At 45.6% G+C, this 21,935-nt stretch overlaps 1 protein-coding gene across 1 annotated transcript in view; it reads right to left on the bottom strand.

The window, feature by feature from the left end:
* Nucleotides 1–3,869: 3,869 nt before the first annotated feature.
* DDX3X (DEAD-box helicase 3 X-linked) overlaps nucleotides 3,870–21,935 on the bottom strand; it is a 451,205-nt gene continuing 433,139 nt past the window's right edge. Inside the window, exons 17-19 of the transcript XR_007722600.1 lie at nucleotides 14,001–14,168; nucleotides 11,816–11,862; nucleotides 3,870–4,064 (exon numbers count right to left, since the gene is read on the bottom strand). The gene's annotated coding sequence lies outside the window, so the exon portion shown is untranslated. The remainder of the gene's footprint in view (nucleotides 4,065–11,815; nucleotides 11,863–14,000; nucleotides 14,169–21,935) is intronic.

The following is a 21,935-nucleotide window of genomic DNA, read 5'->3' as shown; positions in this document are numbered from 1 at the left end:
CTCTTTCATAAATAAATAAATAAATAAAATTAAATAAATAAATAAATAAATAAAAGGCAGGCAAAACCGTAGGAAAGCTAAAGCGGGAGCCAGGCCATATCAGTCACATTAAAGAATAAGGGCAACAGGGAGCCACTGAAACAGTGATTCCTACCCAGAGGTGTGCCCCAAAGTCACATGGGGAATGCTTGCAAACTACACATTCCCAACCCACACGCCAAGCCAACAACTCAGAATCTCCAGAGATTGAGCTGGAGCCTATGTGTTTGGCAAAGGCACCTCCAGAGATTCTGATGTGCATCCCTCATTACAAACAATTGCATTGCAGTGTTAATTGTTGAAGCTGCAGACAGCGCTATGGGGGTTAATTGTGCCATTCCTTCTCTACTTTCGTGTCGATTTGAAAATTCTGTAACCCCCAATCTTACTTTGCAATTGTTCTCAGTAGCAAAATACTGGAAACAACTCAAATGTCCAGCAATAATAAAATGGATTAAACATATTGTGGTTGGCTGGCCACGGTGGCTCATGCCTGTAATCCCCAGCACTTTGGCAGGCCGAGGCGGGCGGCTCTCCTGAGGTCAGGAGTTTGAGATCAGCATGGCCAACAGGGTGAAACCCTGTCTCTACTAAGAATACAAAAATTAGCTGGGCATGGTGGCAGCTACCCAGGAGGCTGAGGCAGGAGAATCGCTTGAACCCGATTCAAGGCGGAGGTTGCAGTGAGCCGAGACTGCACCACTGCACTCCAGCCTGGGTGACAGAGCAAGACTCTGTCTCAAAAACAAACAAACAAACAAATAAATTGTGGTGTTCATGAAATGGAATATTATACAACAAAGAAAGCTCAAAAACAGGCAAAGCAAAATTTAGGGCTGTGTATCTGGGTGATTAAACCATAAAGCAAGGAAGGAGTATGGCTGCCCCTAGGAAGAAGGGGTTAAGATTAGAAAAGTGTATCTTTTTTTTTTTTTTTTTTTTTTTTTTTTTTTTTTTTTGAGATAGAGTCCCTGTCTGCAGCCCAGGCTAGAATGCAGTGGCCCGATCTCGGCTCACTGCAACCTCTGTCTCCCAGGTTCAGGCGGTTCTCCTGCCTCAGCCTCCCAAGTAGCTGGGATTACAGGCATGCATCACAACACCCAGCTAATTTTTGTATTTTAAGCAGAGATTGGGTTTCACCATGTTGCCCATGCTGGTCTCGAACTCCTGACCTCAAATGATCCACCTGCCTCGGCCTCCCAAAGTGGTGGGATTACAGGTGTTAGCCACCGTGTCCAGCCAGGAAAGTCTCGCTGATGGGCCTCTGGGATGCTGGCAAAGCTCTGCTTCTTGGCCTGGGAGACAGTTATTAATAGGCTGGCATTTGTGTTATAAGTTATATGATCGGCTTGGCACCTTGGCTGATGCCTGTAATCCCAGCACTTTGGGAGGCTGAGGCGGGAGGATCACTTGAGCCCAGGAGTTCAAAACTAGCCTGAACAACACAGCAAGACCTAGCTTCTATTAATACTAAAAATAAAAATAAAAAAATTAGCAGAGTGTGGTGGTGCACACCTGTAGTCCCAGCTACTTGGAAAGCTGAGGTGGGAGGATCACTTGAGCCTAGGAGATCGAGGCTGCAGTGAGCTAAGATGGCACCACTGCACTCCAGCCTGGGCAACAGAGCCAGACTCTGTCTCAAAATTTTTTTTTTTTTTTTTTTTTTTTTTTTTTTTTTTTAGGCCAGGCGTGGTGGCTCACTCCTGTAATCCCAGCACTTTGAGAGGCCGAGGCAGGCGGATTGCCTGAGCTCAGGAGTTCGAGACCAGCCTGGGCAACATGGTGAAACCCCGTCTCTACTAAAAATACAAAAATTAGCCTGACGTGTTGGCGCGCACCTGTAGTCCCAGCTACTCAGAAGGCTGAGGCAGGAGAATTGCTTGAACCCTGGAGGCAGAGGTTGCAGTGAGCTGAGATCACGCCACTGCACTCCAGCCTGGCAACAGAGGGAGACTCTGTCTCAAAAAAATAATAATAATAAAATAAATTAAATTATGTGATATGCCTTTTTTCTGCATTTTTTAAAAAAACTGACACTGCAGGGTTTATTTTAGCAGAAGAATAATAAATCTGATTTGCCCTTTGGGAAGGTGGTTCTGACTTCTGGGTAGAGAACGGATGGAATATGAGAGCCCTCAGGACAGCTGGACCAATTCTGAGGCTGCTGCAGCAGTTAAGGTGAGGGCATCGATGGGGGCCTCGATCAGGGTGGCGGCAGGCAGTTTAGGAGAAGCAGGCATCTGAGGGGAGCTTGGACAATGGAGCCCACTGGAGTTAGCATTTTGGGGTGTTGATGAGGGCACAGGGGCCATGCAGGAAGTCAAGGGAGCCTGGGCTCAGCTTTTTTGAGCTGCGTAATCCTTTTCTTACTAACATCATCCTTTTCCTTTTGTGTCCTTTTAGTCTATGCAGGGGGCTGGAACCAACATACCTTTTACCTTCTTTTCAAATCATTTACATTAGGAGAAGACAAATGTGTTTCAGGAACCACAAACCATGGGGTTTAAGCAGATAGCAATTATGCACCATTAGCAGTGTGGAGAAGAACTGATCCAGGTCGGGCCAGGTGGCTCAGGCCTGTAATCCCAACACTTTGGAAGGCAAAGGTGGGAGGATCCCTTGAGCCCAGAAGTTTGAGACCAGCCTGGTCAACATAGTGAGACCCTGCCTCCACAAAAAATACAAAAATTAGCCAGGCATGGTGGTGGGCGCTTGTAGTCCCAGCTACTGAGGAGGCTGAGGGGAAAGGATTGCTTGAACCCAGGAGGTAAAGGTTGCAGTGAGCCAAGATCATGCCAGTGCACTCCAGCTTGGGTGACAGAGCGAGACACTGTCTCAAAAAAAAAAAAAAAAAAAAAAAAAAAAAAGGCCGGGCATGGTGGCTCACACCTGTAACCCCAGCACTTTGGGAGGCCGAAGCAGGTGGATCACCTGAGGTCAGGGGTTCGAGACCAGCCTGACCAACATACAGTGAAACCCTGTCTCTACTAAAAAATACAAAAATTAGCTGGGCATGTTGGCACACACCTGTAGTCACAGCTACTTGGGAAGGTGAGACAGGAGAATCGCTTGAACCCCAGAGGCGGAGGTTGTAGTGAGCCAAGATCGAGCCACTGCACTGCAGCCTGGATGACAGAACAAGACTCTGTCTCTCAAAAAAAAAAAAAAAAAGGCCGGGCGCGGTGGCTCAAGCCTGTAATCCCAGCACTTTGGGAGGCTGAGACGGGCGGATCACGAGGTTGGGAGATCGAGACCATCCTGGCTAACACAGTGAAACCCCGTCTCTACAAAAAAAATACAAAAAACTAGCCGGGCGAGGTGGCGGGCGCCTGTAGTCCCAGCTACTCGGGAGGCTGAGGCAGGAGAATGGCGTGAACCCGGGAGGCGGAGCTTGCAGTGAGCTGAGATCCGGCCACTGCACTCCAGCCTGGGCGACAGAGCAAGACTCCGTCTCAAAAAAAAAAAAAAAAAAAAAAAGAATCAATTCATAACACAATGCCAAGCTCACAAGTGTTCGCACAACATGCTTGGGAATTTATCCAAAGAGAATATTTTTTTAAAGACTTACCAATTACCCAACTCCAACAACTGTCAACTATGATCAATCCTGTTTCATCTATACCCTGACCCACTTCCCCTCTATTTGGAAGCAAATCTCAGACATCATTCCATTTCATTGGTAACTCCTGGGCTCAAGCGATCCACCTGCCTCGGCCTCCCAAAGTGCTGGGATTACAGGCATGAGCCACTGCACCTGGCCCCAATTTTTAATTTAGAAAAAAATTTAAACCTGCCCCAAAGTTGCAAGAATAGACAGCCCAGGGGATGAAGCCAAAGTGCATAGGGGTTTATTTTTCTCATGTAATAAGAGAGCCAGAAGAAAACAGCTCAGGCTGGGCACTGGTGTCACCGTGTCATCTGCATGTAGATTCACTGAAGTCTCCATTCCACCAATCTCAGCGTGCGGTTCTCATCTTTGTGGTCACAGACTGGTTCACACACTTTTGGGCATCACACTCCAAGTTCTAGGAGAGAAAAAAGAACAGAGCCAAAAGCCTCTTTTTGTGGGACTTTGTTTGGGAAGGGGCACCTGCCCCATGGACTCCCACCTACTCCCATTATTACATTGACCGGAACTGGGAGGCAAGTCTCTCCTGGGGTGCGAGGCTGAGGAGCCAAGTATTCTTAGAGAGGCACATTGCCATCCCGAACCAAATTGGGGTTCTGTTAGGAAGGAAGGAGTGGAAGGGAATATCTGTTACAGAAGGGTGAGAGAATGAAGGCGGAGGGGCAGCTGTTTCTGGGGTCTAGGCTGAAGCAAGCACGGAAGAGCAGCTGACACGAGCAGTGCTCAGAAACAATGAGGCAGCCTTAGGTCACTGACTAATAGAAAGAGGTGGTGAAATGAAGAGCAGTCAGGGTGGCTCTAAGCTTCCTCCCATGGGAGAGTAGTGGAAGGATTGGGGCAGGGTTTGGGTTTTTTGTTTGTTTTGTTTTGAGACAGAGTTTCTCTCTTGTTGCCCAGGCTGGAGTGCAATGGTGTGATCTCGGCTTACTGCAACCTTTGCCTCCCGGGTTCAAGTGATTCTCCTGCCTCAGCCTTCCAAGTAGCTGGGATTACAGGCATGTGCCACCACGCCTGGCTAATTTTGTATTTTTAGTAGAGACGGGGTTTCTCCATGTTGGTCAGGCTGGTCTCAAACTCCTGACCTCAAGTGATCTGCCCGCCTTGGCCTCAAAGTGTTGGGATTACAGGCTTGAGCCACCGCACCCGGCCAGGGTTATATTTTTTGTGACAGTCAACTATTATATGTCCATAGGAACCATGAAATCATCAACTCTTCTATTTTTTGTGAGATGGAGTCTCTCTCTGTCACCCGGGCTAGAGTGCAGTGGTGCAATCTCGGCTCACTGCAACCTCCACCTCCTGGGTTCAAGTGATTTTCCTGCCTTGGCCTCCCATGTAGCTGGGACTACAGGCGCCTGCCACCATGCCTGGCTAATTTTTGTATTTTTAGTAGAGAAAGGTTTCACCATGCTGGCCAGGCTGGTCTCAAACTCCTGACCTCAAGTGATCCACCCGCCTCGGCCTCCCAAAGTGCTAGGATTACAGGTGTGAGCCACTGCACTCGGTCATCAAGTGACTCTTTGAATAGATCACTTCTTTTTTTTTTTTTTTTTTTTTTTTTTTTTAAGACGGAGTGCAGTGGCGTGATCTCGGCTCACTGAGAACTCCACCTCCAGGGTTCACGCCATTATCCTGCCTCAGCCTCCTGAGTAGCCAGGACTACAGGTCACCCGCCACCGCGCCCGGCTAATTTTTTTTGTATTTTCAGTAGAGACGGCGTTTCACCATGTTAGCCAGGATGGTCTCGATCTCCTGACCTCGTGATCCACCCACCTCGGCTTCCCAAAGTGCTGGGATCACAGGCGTGAGCCACCACACCCGGCCTGAATAGATCACTTCTTAATTGTATACGGCAAGTATGGTTCTTCTTACTTCATAGCAAAGAAAGCAATGCCCAGACATAAAGGCATTAACTGAAGGTCCCAGTCAGTGAGGTGGTAATCTCTTGCACATGAATAGAGAGCATTTTACTTTTAGAAAGTAAAAGTGCTTTCATGTTAGATCCTTTCAAGGCAGGAAGACAGCAGAGGAGGCTGTCTGATGAGCTCATAATATGGGAGCCAGGAATAACATGTCTACCTGGAGTGCGCTACATGTAGTGACCACGAGCCAGTGGAAGCACAGGCTGTCCTTGACCTGTCCCTCATCAGCTGGGAGTGAGGTGGCCAAAGAAGAATCATGAGCCTCAGCAGCTCCTGCCCCATCTCCCATAGGGAAGAGACTAGCCCAGAGCCCTGTCAGGGGACGGATGTCTTTTCTGTAGCGCTTCCTTGGAACTCTATAATTAGAGTAGTTAGCTAGAGATGTCAGGGAGAGTCTCTCTGGAGAAGTGACGCTTGAGTTGAGTCCTGAATGAGGAGGAGACAGCCATGTGAAGAAAGGAGGTTCCAGCAGAAAGGATGAACTTGGCGTGGTTAAGGATTGAAAGGTGGCTGGTATGATAGGAGCACAGTGGATGAGGGAAGGTTGGCAGGAGTCTTGTATAGTAAGTCATGATGGAGGCAGGGAGACCAGGTAAGCAGGCTGTTCCAGTAGCTCAGATGAGGAAAGAAGTTAACTTGGCTCGGCCGGGCGTGTTGGCTCACACCTGTAATCCCAGCACTTTGGGGGACCAAAGCGGGCCGATCACCTGAGGTCAGGAGTTTGAGACCAGTATGGCCAACATGGCAAAACCCCATCTCTACTAACAATGCAAAAATTAGCTGGGCGTGGTGGCACGCGCCTGTAATCCCAGCTACTCAGGAGGCTGAGGCAGGAGAATTGCTTAAATCCAGGAGGCGGAGGTTGCAGTGAGCCGAGATTGCGCCATTGCACTCCAGTCTGGGCAACAAGAGCAAAACTCTGTCTCAAAAAAAAAAAAAAAAAAAGAAGAAGTTAACTTGGCTCAGGATTTTAGCAGTGGTGATGATGCAGTGGGCAGGTGTGGAGATAGAACCTAGGAGATTCAATGACAAGTGGTATGATAAAGAAAAAAGGAATGACTTATATCAGCTTTGACCTGAGTGACTAGGTGAAAGAAGATGACATTTAATGAGATGTGGGGGGACCCTGGAGAAGGCAGGGAAAGGGAGGGAGGAAGTACAAGTATCTCTTGCTATCCACCATCCATTCCATGCTTTTGTTCAGATGCTGAGGAATATTGCATTATTTGAACATTAGATAATCTATGAAAATACTTAAGTAGGCCAGGCATGGTGGCTCATGCCTGTAATCCCAGCATGTTGGAAGGCCGAGGTGGGCAGATCACCTGAGGTCAGGAGTTCAACACCAGCCTGGCCAACATGGTGAAACCCCATCTCTACTAAAAATAAAAAATTAGCTGGGTGTGGTGGCACACACCTGTAGTCCCAGCTACTCGGGAGGCTTAGGCAGGAGAATCACTTGAACCTGGAAGGCGGAGGTTGCAGTGAGCCGAGATCGCGCCACTGCACTCCAGCCTGGGCGACAGAGTAAGACTCTGTCTGAAAAAAAAGAAAAAAGAAAAAGAAAATACTTAAGTATATTAATAAATCTAGAAAGGAAAAAAATAAAACTATCTCCATAAAGACTGAAAGACATGTGACAAATTAAATTCCTATTATTTGTTTGCTTGCTTTTGCTTTGTTTTGTCTTGTTTTGAGACAGAGTCTCACTCTGTCACCCAGGCTGGAGTGCAGTGTCTGGATCTTGGCTCATAGCAGCCTCCACCTCCCGGGTTCAAGAGATCCTCCCACCTCAGCCTCCCAAGTAGCTGGGATTACAAGTGTGCACCACCACACCCGGCTAATTTTTATATTTTTAGTAGAGATAGGGTTTCACCATGTTAGCCAGGATTGCCTCAAACTCCTGACCTCAAGTGTTCTGCCCACCTTGGCCTTGAAAAGTGTTGGAATTACAGGCATGAGCTACTGGCCTAAATTCCTTTTTTTTTTTTTTTTTTTTTTTTTTGCGATGGAGTTTTGCTCTTGTTGCCCAGGCTAGAGTGCAATGGTGTGATCTTGGCTCACTGCTATCTCCGCCTCCCAGGTTCAAGCGATTCTCCTGGCTCAGATTCCCAAATAGCTGGGATTACAGGCATGCGCCACCATGCCTAGCTAATTTTGTATTTTTAGTAGAGACCAGGTTTCTCCATGTTGATCAGGCTGGTCTCGACCTCCCGACCTCAGGTGATCTGCCTCCCTCAGCTTCCCAAAGTGCTGGGATTACAGTCATGAGCCACCAAGCCCAGCCCAATTCCTATTCTTAATAAAAACTAAAAACATGAAGAGATACTCATAAGATTTTTTTTTTTGAGATGGAGTCTCTCTCTGTTGTCCTGGCTGGAGTGCAGTGACACGATTTTAGCTCACTGCAGCCTCCACCTCCTGGGTTCAAGAGATCTTCCCACCTCGGCCTCCCGAGTAACTGGGATTGCAGGCGCAAGCCGCCATACCTGGCTAATTTTTGTAATTTTAGTAGAGACAGGGTTTCACCATGTTGGCTAGGCCTTGAACTCCTGACCTCAAGTGATCTGCCCACCTTGGCCTCCCAAAGTGCTGGGATTACAGGCATGAGCTACCTTGCCTGGCCTCCTCTTAACATTTTTAACATTATTCCAGCATCATGCCTAAATGGGGAAACACCAGAAGAATTCACCATTATTATTTAACATTGTACTGGTGATACTAACCAAAACAATCAGATGAGAGAAAATAAAGTAGCAGTCTAAGAATTGAAGAGGAGTAAGTAAAACTATCATTATTTGCAGGTGATATAATTGTGAACCTGGAAAAGCCAAGAGAAGTAACTGAGAAACTACTATAAACAATATGAAAATTATTTATCTATTTATTTATTTATTTTTGAGACGGTGTCTCGCTCTGTTGCCCAGGCTGGAGTGTAGTGGCACGATCTTGGCTCACTGCAACCTCTGCCTCTGGGTTCAAGCAATTCTTCTGCCTCAGCCTCCTGAGTAGCTGGGACTACAGGTGTGCACCACCACGCCTGGCTAATTTTTGTATTTATTTTATTTTATTTTTTAGTAGAGATGGGGTTTCTTTTTTTTTTTTTTTTTTTTTTTTTGAGGCGGAGTTTCACTCTTGTTGCCCAGGCTGGAGTGCAATGGCACGATCTCGGCTCACCACAACCTCCGCCTCCCAGGCTCAAGCAATTCTCCTGCCTCAGCCTCCCCAGTAGCTGGGATTATAGGCATGCGCCACCATGCCCAGCTAATTTTGTATTTTTAGTAGAGACGAGGTTTCTCCATGTTGGTCAGGCTGGTCTCAAACTCCTGACCTCAGGTGATCCACCCGCCTCGGCCTCCCAAAGTGCTGGGATTACAGGCGTGAGCCACTGCGCCCGGCCAGAGATGGGGTTTCGCCATATTGGCCAGGCTGGTCTCGATCTCCTGACCTCGTGATCCACCTGCCTCAGCCTCCCAAAGTGCTGGGATTACAGGCATGAGCTACTACACCCGGCCTAATATGAAAATTCTTACAGTAAGGTAGCAAAAAATAAAATACACCAGAAATCAATTATTTTCATATATACAATTACCAGTTAGAAAATACAATGGAATATACTTCATTTATAATCACAATGAATAAGATAAAATACCTAGGAAAGGCCAGGCGCAGTAGCTCACGCCTGTAATCCCAGCACTTTGGGAGGCTGATGCGAGTGGATCACCTGAGGTCAGGAGTTCAAGACCAGCCTGACCAACATGGTGAAACCCCATCTCTACTAAAAATATAAAAGACCTAGCTGGGCATGGTGATGTGTGCCTGTAGTCCCAGCTACTCGGGAGGCTGAGACAGGAGAATCGCTTGAACCTGGGAGGTGGAGGTTGCAGTGAGCCAAGATCATGCCACTGTACTCCAGCCTGACAACAGAGCGAGACTCTGTCTCAAAAATAAAAATAAAAAATAAAATACCTAGGAATAAACTCCACATGAAATATGCATCTGGCCGGGTGTGATGGCTCATGCCTATAATCCCAACACTTTGGGAGCCTGAGGTGGGTGGATCACAAGGTCAGGAGTTCAAGACCAGCCTGGCTAACATGGTGAAATCCCATCTCTACTAAAAATACAAAATCAGCCGGGCATGGTGGCTCATGCCTGTAATCCCCACTACTCAGGAGGCTGAGGCAGGAGAATCTCTTGAACCTGGAAGGCGGAGGTTGCAGTGAGCCGAGATCTCACCACTGCACTCCAGCCTGGGCAACAGGGCAAGGCTCTGTTTCCAAAAAAAAAAAATTAAAAAAAATAAGAAAAGAAAAAAAAACATTAAATCATTAAAAGAGATGATATCCAAAGCCACAAAGATGGGTGAAGGCACTTAGGGAGAGACTAGAGTCAGAGAGGCTGGTCAGTAACTGAACCCCGAGGGTCTCTAATATTTGTTTGTGATATATTGTCTAATATTTGGGTTGTGAGGAGGAAGAGGGCCAGGCATGAGAGGCCAAAGAGGAGGAGAACCAAGAAGTGTGCACGCATGGAAACCTAGGGACTAAAGCGGGTCCATGAGGATGTGCTAAGTGTACAGTGCTGCTGAAAGACCTAGTATAATGACAAAGAATAGGTGACTATGACTTTTTTTTATTTTATTTTTTTGAGACAGAATCTCACTCTGTTGCCAGGCTGGAGTGCAGTGGCACGATCTCAGCTCACCGCAACTCCACCTCCCGGGTTCAAGTGATTCTCCTGCCTCAGCCTCCCGAGTAGCTGGGATTATAGGTGCCAGCCACCAAGCCCAGTTAATTTTTTGTATTTTTAATAGAGACAGGGTTTCACCATGTTGGCCAGGATATTCTTGATCTCCTGACCTCGTGAGCCACCCACGTTGGCCTCCCAAAGTGCTGGGATTACAGGCATGAGCCACCATGCCCAGCCGACTGTGACTTTAATAGGAGCCACTTCATTGGGATGACAAAAGCTGATTACAGTAGAATAAAAATAAGGCAAGGAAGTAGACACAGTGGATTTGAGGTCTTGCAGGAAGCAGGGGGCAGTACAAAAAAAAAACAGAGCAGCAAGCTGCAGAGGGACATGAGATCAAGAGGGCTTGATGGATGATATTGGGCCAAGCACCGTGGCTCATGCCTGTAATTCCAACAGTTTGGGAGGCTGAGGTGGGAGGATTGTTTGAGCCCAGGAGGTCAAGGCTACAGTGAGCCGTGATGGTGCTACCGCACTCCAGCCTGGGTGACAGAGTGAGACTCTGTGCCTCAACTGTGCCCCCAACCAAAAAAAAGATGGGTGATATTAAGGGAGTGAGCCAGGAGAGTGGGAAATAGAGATGATGCGTGAATAGATGACAGACAAGCACAAGCGCTAGTTTCCTGAGAAACAAATAGAAGATTTGGCCTTAAACAGAGGCACTAGGCTGGGTGTGGTGGCTCATGCCTGTAATCCTAGCACTTTGGGAGGCCAAGGCAGGTAGATCGCTTGAGGCCAGGAGTGCAAGACCAGTCTGGCCAACATGGTGAAACCCCCGTCTCTACTAAAAATACAAAAATTAGCTGAGTGTGGTGGCGCATGCTTGTAATCCCAGCTACTTGGGAGGCTGCAGCAGGAGAATCACTTGAACTTGGGAGACAAAGGTTGCAGTGAGCTGAGATCATGCCACTGCAGGAACACTCCATACCTCCTCCACTAGGAAGAAACAGAAAGCTTTTTTTTTGAGACAGTTTTACTCTGCCGCCCAGGCTGGAATACAATGGCATGGTCTCAGCTCACCGCAACCTCTGCCTTCCGGGTTCAAGCGATTCTCCTGCCTCAGCCTCCCAAGTAGCTGGGATTACAGGCATGCACCACCATGCCCAGCTAATTTTTGTATTTTCAGTAGAGACGGGGGTTTCACCATATTGGCCAGGCTGGTCTTGAACTCCGGACCTCAGGTGATCTGCCCACCTCGGCCTCCCAAAGTGTTGGGATTACAAGTGTGAGCCACCATGCCCAGCTGAAAATTGAAAGCTTCTAAGGGAAGAAAAGGCACACATATGGCTGGAGTGACACTACTTCCTCTCTTGGGGTTTTAAACAGAGCTATTTCCAAAATACATACTTGTCTTCTAGTACTTAACACATCTTGCAACACCTTTATTTTGACTGCTTAATCATTAAGACATAGTAAGTCTATAGCTGTGTCCACTCTATTGACACTACTATTCATTAGTTATTTTATCTACCTTAGTAGAGAATACAGTCATAGGAACCATCCAGTCTTGATGCGCTTCTGTAAGGAAGATAAAACAATTGTTTCTAAAACAATTCAGAAAGATAAAACCCCACCTCCCTGTAGAATGAGATAAAACCTAAGAGTTGTATCCCAACTCCTCCGAAGCAGGAAATGAATAGGATGACCTGGGTTACTCTGCTGCCAGACTTTAGGTAAGACTCACCCTCCTCCCATTCTTCTTTTTATTATCACCATTAAATCTAAATTCTCCTGTCTCAAAATATTCCTTCTTGCTTGGTAAAAAACCAAAACAGTACACTTTTTCTTTCTTTCTTTTTTTTTTTTTTTTTTGAGATGGAGTCTCAATTAGCCAGGCATGGTGGTGTGTGTCTGTAATCCCAGCTACTCAGGAGGCTGAGGCGGGAGAATCACTTGAACCCAGGAGGCAGAGGGTGCAGTGAGCCCAAATTGCGCCACTGCACTCCAGCCTGGGCAACAGAGTGAGACTCCGCCTCAAAAGAAAAAACAAAAAAGAGAGAGATGGAGACTCGCTGTGTCGCCCAGGTGCTCTGTCTTGATGGCATGATCTTGGCTCACTTTTTTTTTTTTTTTCTGAGACGGAGTCTTACTCTGTCGCCCAGGCTGAAGTGCAGTGGCACCATCTTGGCTCACTGCAACCTCTGCCTCCTGGGTTCAAGCAATTCTCCTGCCTCAGCTTCCCAAATAGCTGGAATTACAGGTGTGCACCACCAGGCCCGACTAATTTTTGTATTTTTGGTAGAGGTTTCTATCATGTTGGCCAGGCTGGTCTCAAGCTCCTGACCTCAGGTAATATGCCCACCTCCCAAAGTGCTGGGATTGCAGGCATGAGCCACCATGCTCGGCCTGGAGGTAACTTTCAGATGTCCATGCAAGAAAATGAAAAGGTTGGATAAAAGAAAATAAGTAAAAAAGATTCAACCATGGGTGTTGCTAATAAATGCAGTAAGACTTCATTCCTGTGGTGGGCAAAAATGAAATCACATAGTTTTCCCAGTGTTGCTTCTAAGAAAACATGTTTCTTAGACGCAAAGCATATTTGTGACACTGATACCTGGGATAAATTTATACCACGGGTTCTGTTAACACTGTAGATTTCTTCAAAATTCCTGTATAGGCTGGGCACAGTTGCTCACGCCTGTAATCCTAGCACTTTGGAAGGCTGAGGTGGGTGTATTACTTGAGGTCAGTTCGAGACCATCCTGGCCAACATGGTGAAACCCCGTCTCTACAAAAATTAGCCAGGAGTGGTGTCGGGCACCTGTAATCCCAGCTACTTAGGAGGCTGAGGAAGGAGAATTGCTTGAACCTGGGAGGCGGAGGTTGCAGTGAGCCAAGATGGCGCCACTGTACTCCAGCCTAGGCAACAAGTGGGAAACTCCATCTCAAAAAAAAAAAAAAAAAAAAAAAAATCCCTGTGCAATAAAGAGGACTGCAAATTGAGCATGGCAGCTGCTTCTGTGCTCCATATGAAAGGGAAGGCTCTGCCCAAGTGTGTTCCAATTAAAGAACTTCTACAAGGAAGTCACAGCAGCAGCATTCAAGGACAAGGTTCCCTGATGAAAATTGACATGGAAATTTTAAGCGTTATTAAAATCCTGGGACATTAAGGTAATTAAGTTGAATGCATGCTGAGAATTAATATTCAAGTAACTCCAAAGTACTCTCAAAATGATGAGTTTTAAGAAGATGAAACTGCTCAAGCCTGTAATCCCAGCACTTTGGGAGGCCGAGACGGGCGGATCACGAGGTCAGGAGTTCGAGACCATCCTGGCTAACACGGTGAAACCCCGTCTCTACTAAAAAATACGAAAAACTAGCCGGGCGAGGTGGCGGGCGCCTGTAGTCCCGGCTACTCGGGAGGCTGAGGCAGGAGAATGGCTTAAAAACCCGGGAGGCGGAGCTTGCAGTGAGCTGAGATCCGGCCACTGCACTCCAGCCTGGGCGACACAGCGAGACTCCGTCTCAAAAAAAAAAAAAAAAAAAAGAAGATGAAACTGAAAAGGTAGAAAATTCCTTCCAAGTTTGGGATTAGCTGAATACTGCATTTTCTGCCCAGGCAGTTATTAACTTACTTAATTGACTACTAGAAAGCGTCTCTCTCTGTCCCAGATAGGAAACCTTCCAAAAGGTGCTTACAGACTAAGAATGCTTACAGACTCATGCCTGCATGAGTTTTGGTTGTCTTCAGCAGGAGGGTCGGTCGTTCTCAAATACCTAAGGCTGCCATGACTACACACTGGACTCCTGAATATTCCTGCATGCACTTTCGTCACAAAATGTGGCTTTTCATAGAGGCACTTGCTCCACAGAGGAGCACGATCCTAGGATGAACAAATAGGAGAATCTCATGTTAGGAAGCACTAGGTAATCTTTACTGTTGGTTGGCTATTCTAAGTTCACAACATAAAAATAAGTTTAGGCTGGACGCAGTGGCTCATGCCCGTAATCCCAGCACTTTGGGCGGCTGAGGTTGTAGGATAGCCTGAGCTCAGGCATTGGAGACCAGCCTGGGCAACATAGCGAGACCTTGTCTCTGCTAAAAATAAAAATACAAAAATTAGCCAGGCGTGGTGTGTGCCTGTAGTCCCAGCTATGCAGGAGGCTAATGTAGGAGGATTGCTTGAGCCCAGTGACAGAGCAAGACTGGACCTTGTCTCAAAAATATAAAAATAAATAAAAAACAAAAAGTTTTGAACCCAACATAGTAAAGATGTCGATTCTCCTCAAAACTGATCTATAGGTTTAGCAGCATTACCATCAGAATCCCAGCAAGTTTTTTTGTAGAAAAAAAGCTTATTCTAAAATTTATGTGGAAAAGCAAAGGAACTAGAAGAGCTAAATTACTTTTGCAAAACTATAATAAAGTGAGAGGAATCACTCCTACCCAATTTTAAGACTTACTATATAGATAAAAATAATTGCGAGCCGGGCGCGGTGGCTCACGCCTGTAATCCCAGCACTTTGGGAGGCCGAGGCGGGCGGATCACAAGGTCAGGAGATCGAGACCACGGTGAAACCCCGTCTCTACTAAAAATACAAAAAATTAGCCGGGCGCGGTTGTGGGCGCCTGTAGTCCCAGCTACTCGGGAGGCTGAGGCAGGAGAATGGCGTGAACCCGGGAGGCGGAGCTTGCAGTGAGCCGAGATCGCGCCACTGCACTCCAGCCTGGGCGACAGAGCGAGACTCCGTCTCAAAAAATAAAAATAAAAAAAAAAATAATAATAATAATTGCGGCCAGACGCAGTGACTCACGCTTATAATCCCAGCACTTTGGGAGGCCGAGGTGGATGGATCACCTGAGGTCAGGGGTTCAAGACCAGCCTGGCCCACATGGCGAAACACTGTCTCTACTAAAAATACAAAAATTATCTGGGTGTGGTGGTGGACACCTGTAATCCAAGCTACTTGGGAGGCTGAGGCAGGGAAATCGCTTGAACCCAGGAGGTACAGGTTGCAGTGAGCCAAGATTGTGCCACTACAGAAATACTGGCCAGGCGAGGTGGCTCATTACATGCCTGTAATCCCAGCACTTTGGGAGGCCAAGGCAGGTGGATTACCTGAGGTCAGGAGTTTGAGACCAACCTGGTCAACATGGTGAAACCCCATCTCTACTAAAAATACAAAAATTAGCCATTAGCTGGGCGTGCTGGTGGGCACCTATAATCCCAGATACTTGGGAGGCTGAGGCACGAGAATGGCTTGAACCTGGGAGGCAGAGGTTGCAGTGAGCCAAGATCACACCACTGCACTTCAGCCTGGGTGACAGAATGAGACATTGTCTCAAAACAAACAAACAAACAAACAAAAAACTGACAAACTGGACTACATCAAACTTTTAAATGTTTGAAAGCAATTAAAAGTATTTGCTCTGCAAAAGACCTTGTTAAGATGAAAAGACAAGTTAGATTGAGAGAAAATATTTGCAAATTGACAAAGACTTGTACTTAGAATAAAGAACTCTCAAAACTCAACAGTAAAAAACTATCAATTTAAAAATGAGCAAAAGACATAGATATATATTTTACCAAAGAGAATACAAGGATGGCAAATACGCATATGAAAAGATGTTCAACATCACCAGCCATTAGAGAAATGCAAATTAAGACAATGAGATATTACTTTATACCAATTAGAACGGCCAAAATTTAAAAATAATGACAGGCCTGGTATGGTGGCTCATACCTGTAATCCCAGCACTTTGAGAGTGCTGGGTGAGATGGGAGGATCACTTGAGCCCAGAAATTCAAGACTGGCCTGGGCAACATAGTGAGACCACATCTCTTAAAAAAAAAAAAAAAAAATTAGCGGGGCATGTTGGTACACACCTGTGGTCCCAATTACTCAGGAGGCTGGGGTGGGAGGATGGCTTGAGCTTGGGAGATCAAGGCTGCAGTGAGCCATGATAGGGCCACTGCACTCCAACCTGGGCAACAGAGTGGGACCCTGTCTCAAAAAAAAAAAATAATAATAATAATACAATACTAAATGCTGGTGAGCATGCAGAGAAATTGGATCTGCCCTGCATTGCTGGTAGGAATGTAAAATGGTACAGCCACTCTGAAAAATGGTTCGGCAGCATTTTAAACTAACACGTACTTAACAGAGGACCCAGCAATTGTACTCTTGGGCATTTATGCCAGATAAATGAAAACTTATGTCTACACGAAAACCTGTATATAGGTTCATATGTAGCTGAAGGTTCATAGCAGCTTTATTTGTAAGTCACAAACTGGAAACAAGTCAAATATCCTTCAATGGCTGAAGGGATAAACTACGGAATATCTATACTATTCAGCAATAAAAAAGAACAAACTGGCCGGGCACGGTGGCTCACACCTATAATCCCAGCACTTTGGGAGGCCGAGGCGGATGGATCACCCGAGGTCAGGAGTTCGAGATCAGCCTGGCCAACATGGTGAAACCCTGCCTCTACTAAAAATACAAAAATTAGCTGGGTGTGGTGTCGTGCACCTGTAATCCCAGCTACTTGGGGAGAATTGCTTGAACCCTGGAGGTAGAGGTTGCAGCGAGCCGATATCGCGCCACTGCACTCCAGCCTGGGCAACAGAGTGAGACTCCATCTCAAAAAAATAATTGTTTTTGATCAGAGTCAAAATAACCTAGTGTCAAAAGGTCACGTACTGCATTTATGTAACAATTTTTAAGTTACATTTTAGAGATGTTAAACAGACAAAGTTGTCAGGGGTTAGGGACAGGTTAGGGAAGCAGGAAGGGGGCTGATAGGATTTAAAAAGAGGTAGCAGGCTGGGCACTGTGGACGCATGTAATCCCAGCATTTTGGGAGGCCGAGGCAGGAGGATCACTTGAGGAGTTCAGTTCAAGACCAGCCTGGGCAACATAGTGGGATCCCATCTCTACAAATAATTTAAAAATTAGGCAGGGGTGGTGGCACATGCCTGTAGTCCCAGCTACTCAGGAGGCTGAGGTGGGAGGATTACTTGAGCCCGGAGGTCGAGGCTGCTGTGAGCCATGGTCACACCAGCCTGGGCAACCCTGTCTCAAAAAAAAAAAAAAAAGAAGTAGCACAAGGGAGATCATTGTCATGATGGAACCTTTCTGTGGAGGTTACACAAATCTACACATATGATAAAACTGCACAGAACTACATACACAAGTGCATACAAATGAGTAAAACTGGTGAAATTGGAACAGTGTCTGTGAATTGTACCAATGGCAATTTCCTGGTTTCATACTACAGTATGCCAGATGTTACCATTGGGGGAAACTGGGTGAAGGGTACAGTGGAACCTCTCTGTGCTGTTTTTGCAACTTCCTGTGAATCTATACCGTTTTATTAGAAAATAATTTTAATTGGCCGGGCGCGGTGGCTCAAGCCTGTAATCCCAGCACTTTGGGAGGCCGAGACGGGCGGATCACGAGGTCAGAAGATTATAGTCCCAGCTACTTGGGAGGCTGAGGCAGGAGAATGGCGTAAACCTGGGAGGCGGAGCTTGCAGTGAGCTGAGATCTGGCCACTGCACTCCAGCCTGCGCAACAGAGCAAGACTCCGTCTCAAAAAAAAAAAAAAAAAGAAAAGAATTTTAATTGTATACAATTTTCTCAGGAAAAGATAAAGCAGCAGAAAATCTTTATAATTTCAACCAGAAGCAAAAATTATTAATATTTTAGCAGGTTTCCTTCTGGTCTTCTATGTATTTTCAAAATACTTAAGATCATTCTACACACTGAGATGTAACCTACTTTTTTCTCTACCCACCAGAGCAAGTATGTTCTCCGTCACTAGTAATTGTAAATGGCAGCTTTATATATACATATATATGTGTGTGTGTGTGTATACTTTTCTTTTTTTGAGATGGAACCTCACTCTGTTGCCCACACTGGAGTACAGTGGCACAAACTTGGCTCACTGCAACCTCCACATCCCAAGTTCAAGTGATTCTCCTGCCTCAGCCTCCCAAATAGCTGAGACTATAAGCGCTTGCCACCATGCCCAGCTAATTTTTTTTTGTATTTTTAGTAGAGACGGAGTTTCACCATGTTGGCCAGGCTGGTCTTGAACTCCTGACCTCAGGCAATCCACCCACCTCCCAAAGTGCTGGGGTCACAGGTGTGAGCCACCATGCCCAGCCAGCAGCTTAATATTCTGAATACAATATATAATATTTTAAAACATTAATTTAGCTCCAATTCTAGTTAAAAGGAACATGGTGAGCAAAAACTAAGGCAGAGGCAGAAGCACAGGATTTGTATAGACAGTAGCATGACATTCAGCTACAGGATAAGATCTGGGAAGCAAGTTAAAGCTGCAATGGTAGATTAGAACCACACCATAGGGGCCACGTAATAGAATGCCATTAATTTGTTTGCAGTGTTTTAATTTGGAATATAGAGATGCTTCTACCATGAAGAACCAGAAACATGATCACGGCAATGCTAAGTTTGAAACAGATGACAAAAAGAAGGGGAGAGAACAGTGGACTCCACACCTAAGCCTGCTGTATCAGAATTGCCTGGGGAGCTTTAGGAATAAAAACACAGGCAAAAACCAAAACTAAAACCACAGATTCCTGAGAAAACCCCAGAGGTGGAGGATCCTGTTAGGAGAGTTGCCCTAGAATCATTTCCCAGGTACTTTATGTTGCAACACCAAGTTGGAGAAACACAAAAGGAAAATGGCTAGGTTCCAAGAGAGGAAAGACTAATCTATATTAATCACTACATCTCCCAGTGCCAATACTCAGACACCAAATCAGGTTTTGATTGCACCCTAAGTCAACCCTCGCCTTGCACTAAAAGATCCCATCAGGTGATTGAGGTCTGGAGGAGAGGTTCAGGGACCATTCTGCACACCACTAATGTTGACTGTTAGGTAAATGAGATGGGCTGTTGTGAATAGAATGAGTGGAAAAGGAAGTGAATGGAGGATTTCCAGCGAAAGATAGGAGGCGCTTTACTTCTCTCGAAAAATGAAACATCTTCGATGTAACAAGGAAGACAGTAAATACCCAATAAACCATGATTTATCTGCTTCACACAGTAAAGGACAAAAACCAGAAATACAGCCACAGAATGCCTTAGAATATAGATGTGTCACGTACTGATAGCCTGCCTAATGATCCTTTGAAGAGGGGGAAGGCAATTGGAGATGTGGCTGGTCCCCTAGAGAGGAGATATTACCAGTGCCTCATTTTATGTATATATTTAGTTTGTCCATTTGCCAGTTGACGGACATTTTTGTTTCCACTTTTTGGTTACCATGAATAATGCTAGAAAACATTCACATACTTAGCATTTTCATTTTTCCTGGGTAGAATCCTCCGAGTGGAATTGCTGACTTTATCTCGTTTTGAGACACCTATTTCCTGCTCTTAAATCGTATTGGTCCGTTTTGTTTTCTCCCATAATAAACATTTCCAAGTCACAAAATACCCTTTCATAATATAACTAAACAGTGCTTTGTCAAGAAAGTCCTGTCTCAGAATTATCCTAAAGAAAACCCAGTCAGGTGTATGCAGAGAAAACTCAGAGGAAAAATAAATCAATGAAGAATGAGAAAATTAGGCTGGACGCGGTGGCTCACGCCTGTAATCCCAGCACTTTGGGAGGCCAAGGTGGGCAGATCACGAGGTCAGATCGAGACCATCCTGGCTAAATCGATGAAACCCTGTCTCTACTAAAAATACAAAAAATTAGCCAGGTGTGGTGGCGGGCCCCTGTAGTCCCAGCTACTCGGGAGGCTGAGGCAGGAAAATGGCGTGAACCCGGGAGGCGGAGCTTGCAGTGAGCCAAGATCATGCCACTGCACTCCAGCCTGGGCAACAGAGCGAGACTCCATCTCAAAAAAAAAAAAAAAAAAATTGCTGGGCGCGGTGGCTCACGCCTGTAATCCCAGCACTTTGGGAGGCCGAGGCGGGCGGATCACAAGGTCAGGAGATCGAGACCACGGTGAAACCCCGTCTCTACTAAAAATACAAAAAATTAGCCGGGCGCGGTTGTGGGCGCCTGTAGTCCCAGCTACTCGGGAGGCTGAGGCAGGAGAATGGCGTGAACCCGGGAGGCGGAGCTTGCAGTGAGCCGAGATCACGCCACTGCACTCCAGCCTGGGCGACAGAGCGAGACTCCGTCTCAAAAAAAAAAAAAAAAAAAAAAAAAAATTAAAGAGTAGTCATTATAGAAGGGACAGCCACATTAGAAACAATGACACTAAACATGCTGAAAAATAGATCATAAGCTGAAATGACACGAAGCAACAAAGCAGGTTTAAATATACCCATAATTGTATTAAAAATAGAATGGAACAGAAGAAAGCGAAACCCAAAGATAGTCTTATAACTTTCAATGCCCTGTACCTACAGTAAGTAGATACCTCTGTATTCTGGGAGTAGTGAAGCCCTATCAACAATGTATTAAGTCACTGAACTCCAAAGAGCAAGCCTGTGGCCATTCAAGCAGGTCACTTAGAGCATAGGAGCAAGGGAAACATTTTAAGCATGAAGGTTAGACATAGCTCCTATAAAGCCATTTTTAAAATCTTGAAATTCAGCCAAGAATCCAGGAAACACAAACAGTGCACAGGAGTGACAACTGCATTTAAGTGTAATTAAACCAGATTAATGTAGTATATAAACGTACTGAATTTGTCACCATAATCCTAACCATGCTAGACTAGAAATAATCTCAAATTCTGGCAGTTCCCCCAAGCTGATTGTCATGTTCACTCCTCATCATTCACATGAAGGGGAACTTGAACTCTTCTTTAGCATCCAACTTCACTCCACGAGTCATTTTCAGCCATTGACTATTCAATCTAGCCATCCTAAACCTTTCCATGTTTGACTAAATTGAGACCGAAGTATGATCATCTTTTCTATCTTCAAAATACACACGGCCATGTTTCAAAATTCTGCTCCAAAAACTTAAGCTTGAGTTCATGACTGGACAAAGGTTAACTATCCAGAACCGTATTTCCTTACAGTGCAAAAAATTCTTAAATCATACTGCAAACCTTCAACTACAGTGAAACAAAAGCTGAATACACATATTCCTTAGAGGTTGAAACATACCAAACTGCTAGTACGACAATCTAATCAAACACCTATGCACTTGAGGTAGCAGCCTGTTGCAGCAGTGTGTATGGTAAGCATAGATGTCTATTACCTGTTTTTTTTCTGTGTATGGTAAGCATAGATGTCTATTACCTGTTTTTTTTCTTTTCTTTTTAGAGGTAAGGTCTTGCTATATGTTGCCCAGGCTGGACTTTAACTCCTGGGCTCAAGCAATCCTCCTGCCCCTCAGGTTCCGAGTAAGCTAGCCCTCACCATAGGACCATGCAATCATCACACCTGGCCCAAATACATTCTTGATTCCTTCCCTAAGTACATACTTACCATTACTTGGACTACTGACACACTTGACTTTTATCCTGCTCATTCTTCCACTGTTCAACCATCCTTCATATCGGATACTTCAAAGAACGGTGAGACTCTCACCCATGTAAAATTGTTGGGAAGTATAAGCCAATTTCTAGTACATGCTGTACATCAGTAAGGGCCTTTTAGATTTCCATCTATTACAAAAATTCTGTTTCACTGTATTTCAAGCTAACA

Source organism: Macaca thibetana, chromosome X (genome assembly GCF_024542745.1).
Source record: "Macaca thibetana thibetana isolate TM-01 chromosome X, ASM2454274v1, whole genome shotgun sequence".
In the NCBI taxonomy this organism is placed as follows: Eukaryota; Metazoa; Chordata; class Mammalia; order Primates; family Cercopithecidae; genus Macaca; species Macaca thibetana.
This window is presented reverse-complemented; position numbering and strand designations above follow the sequence as displayed.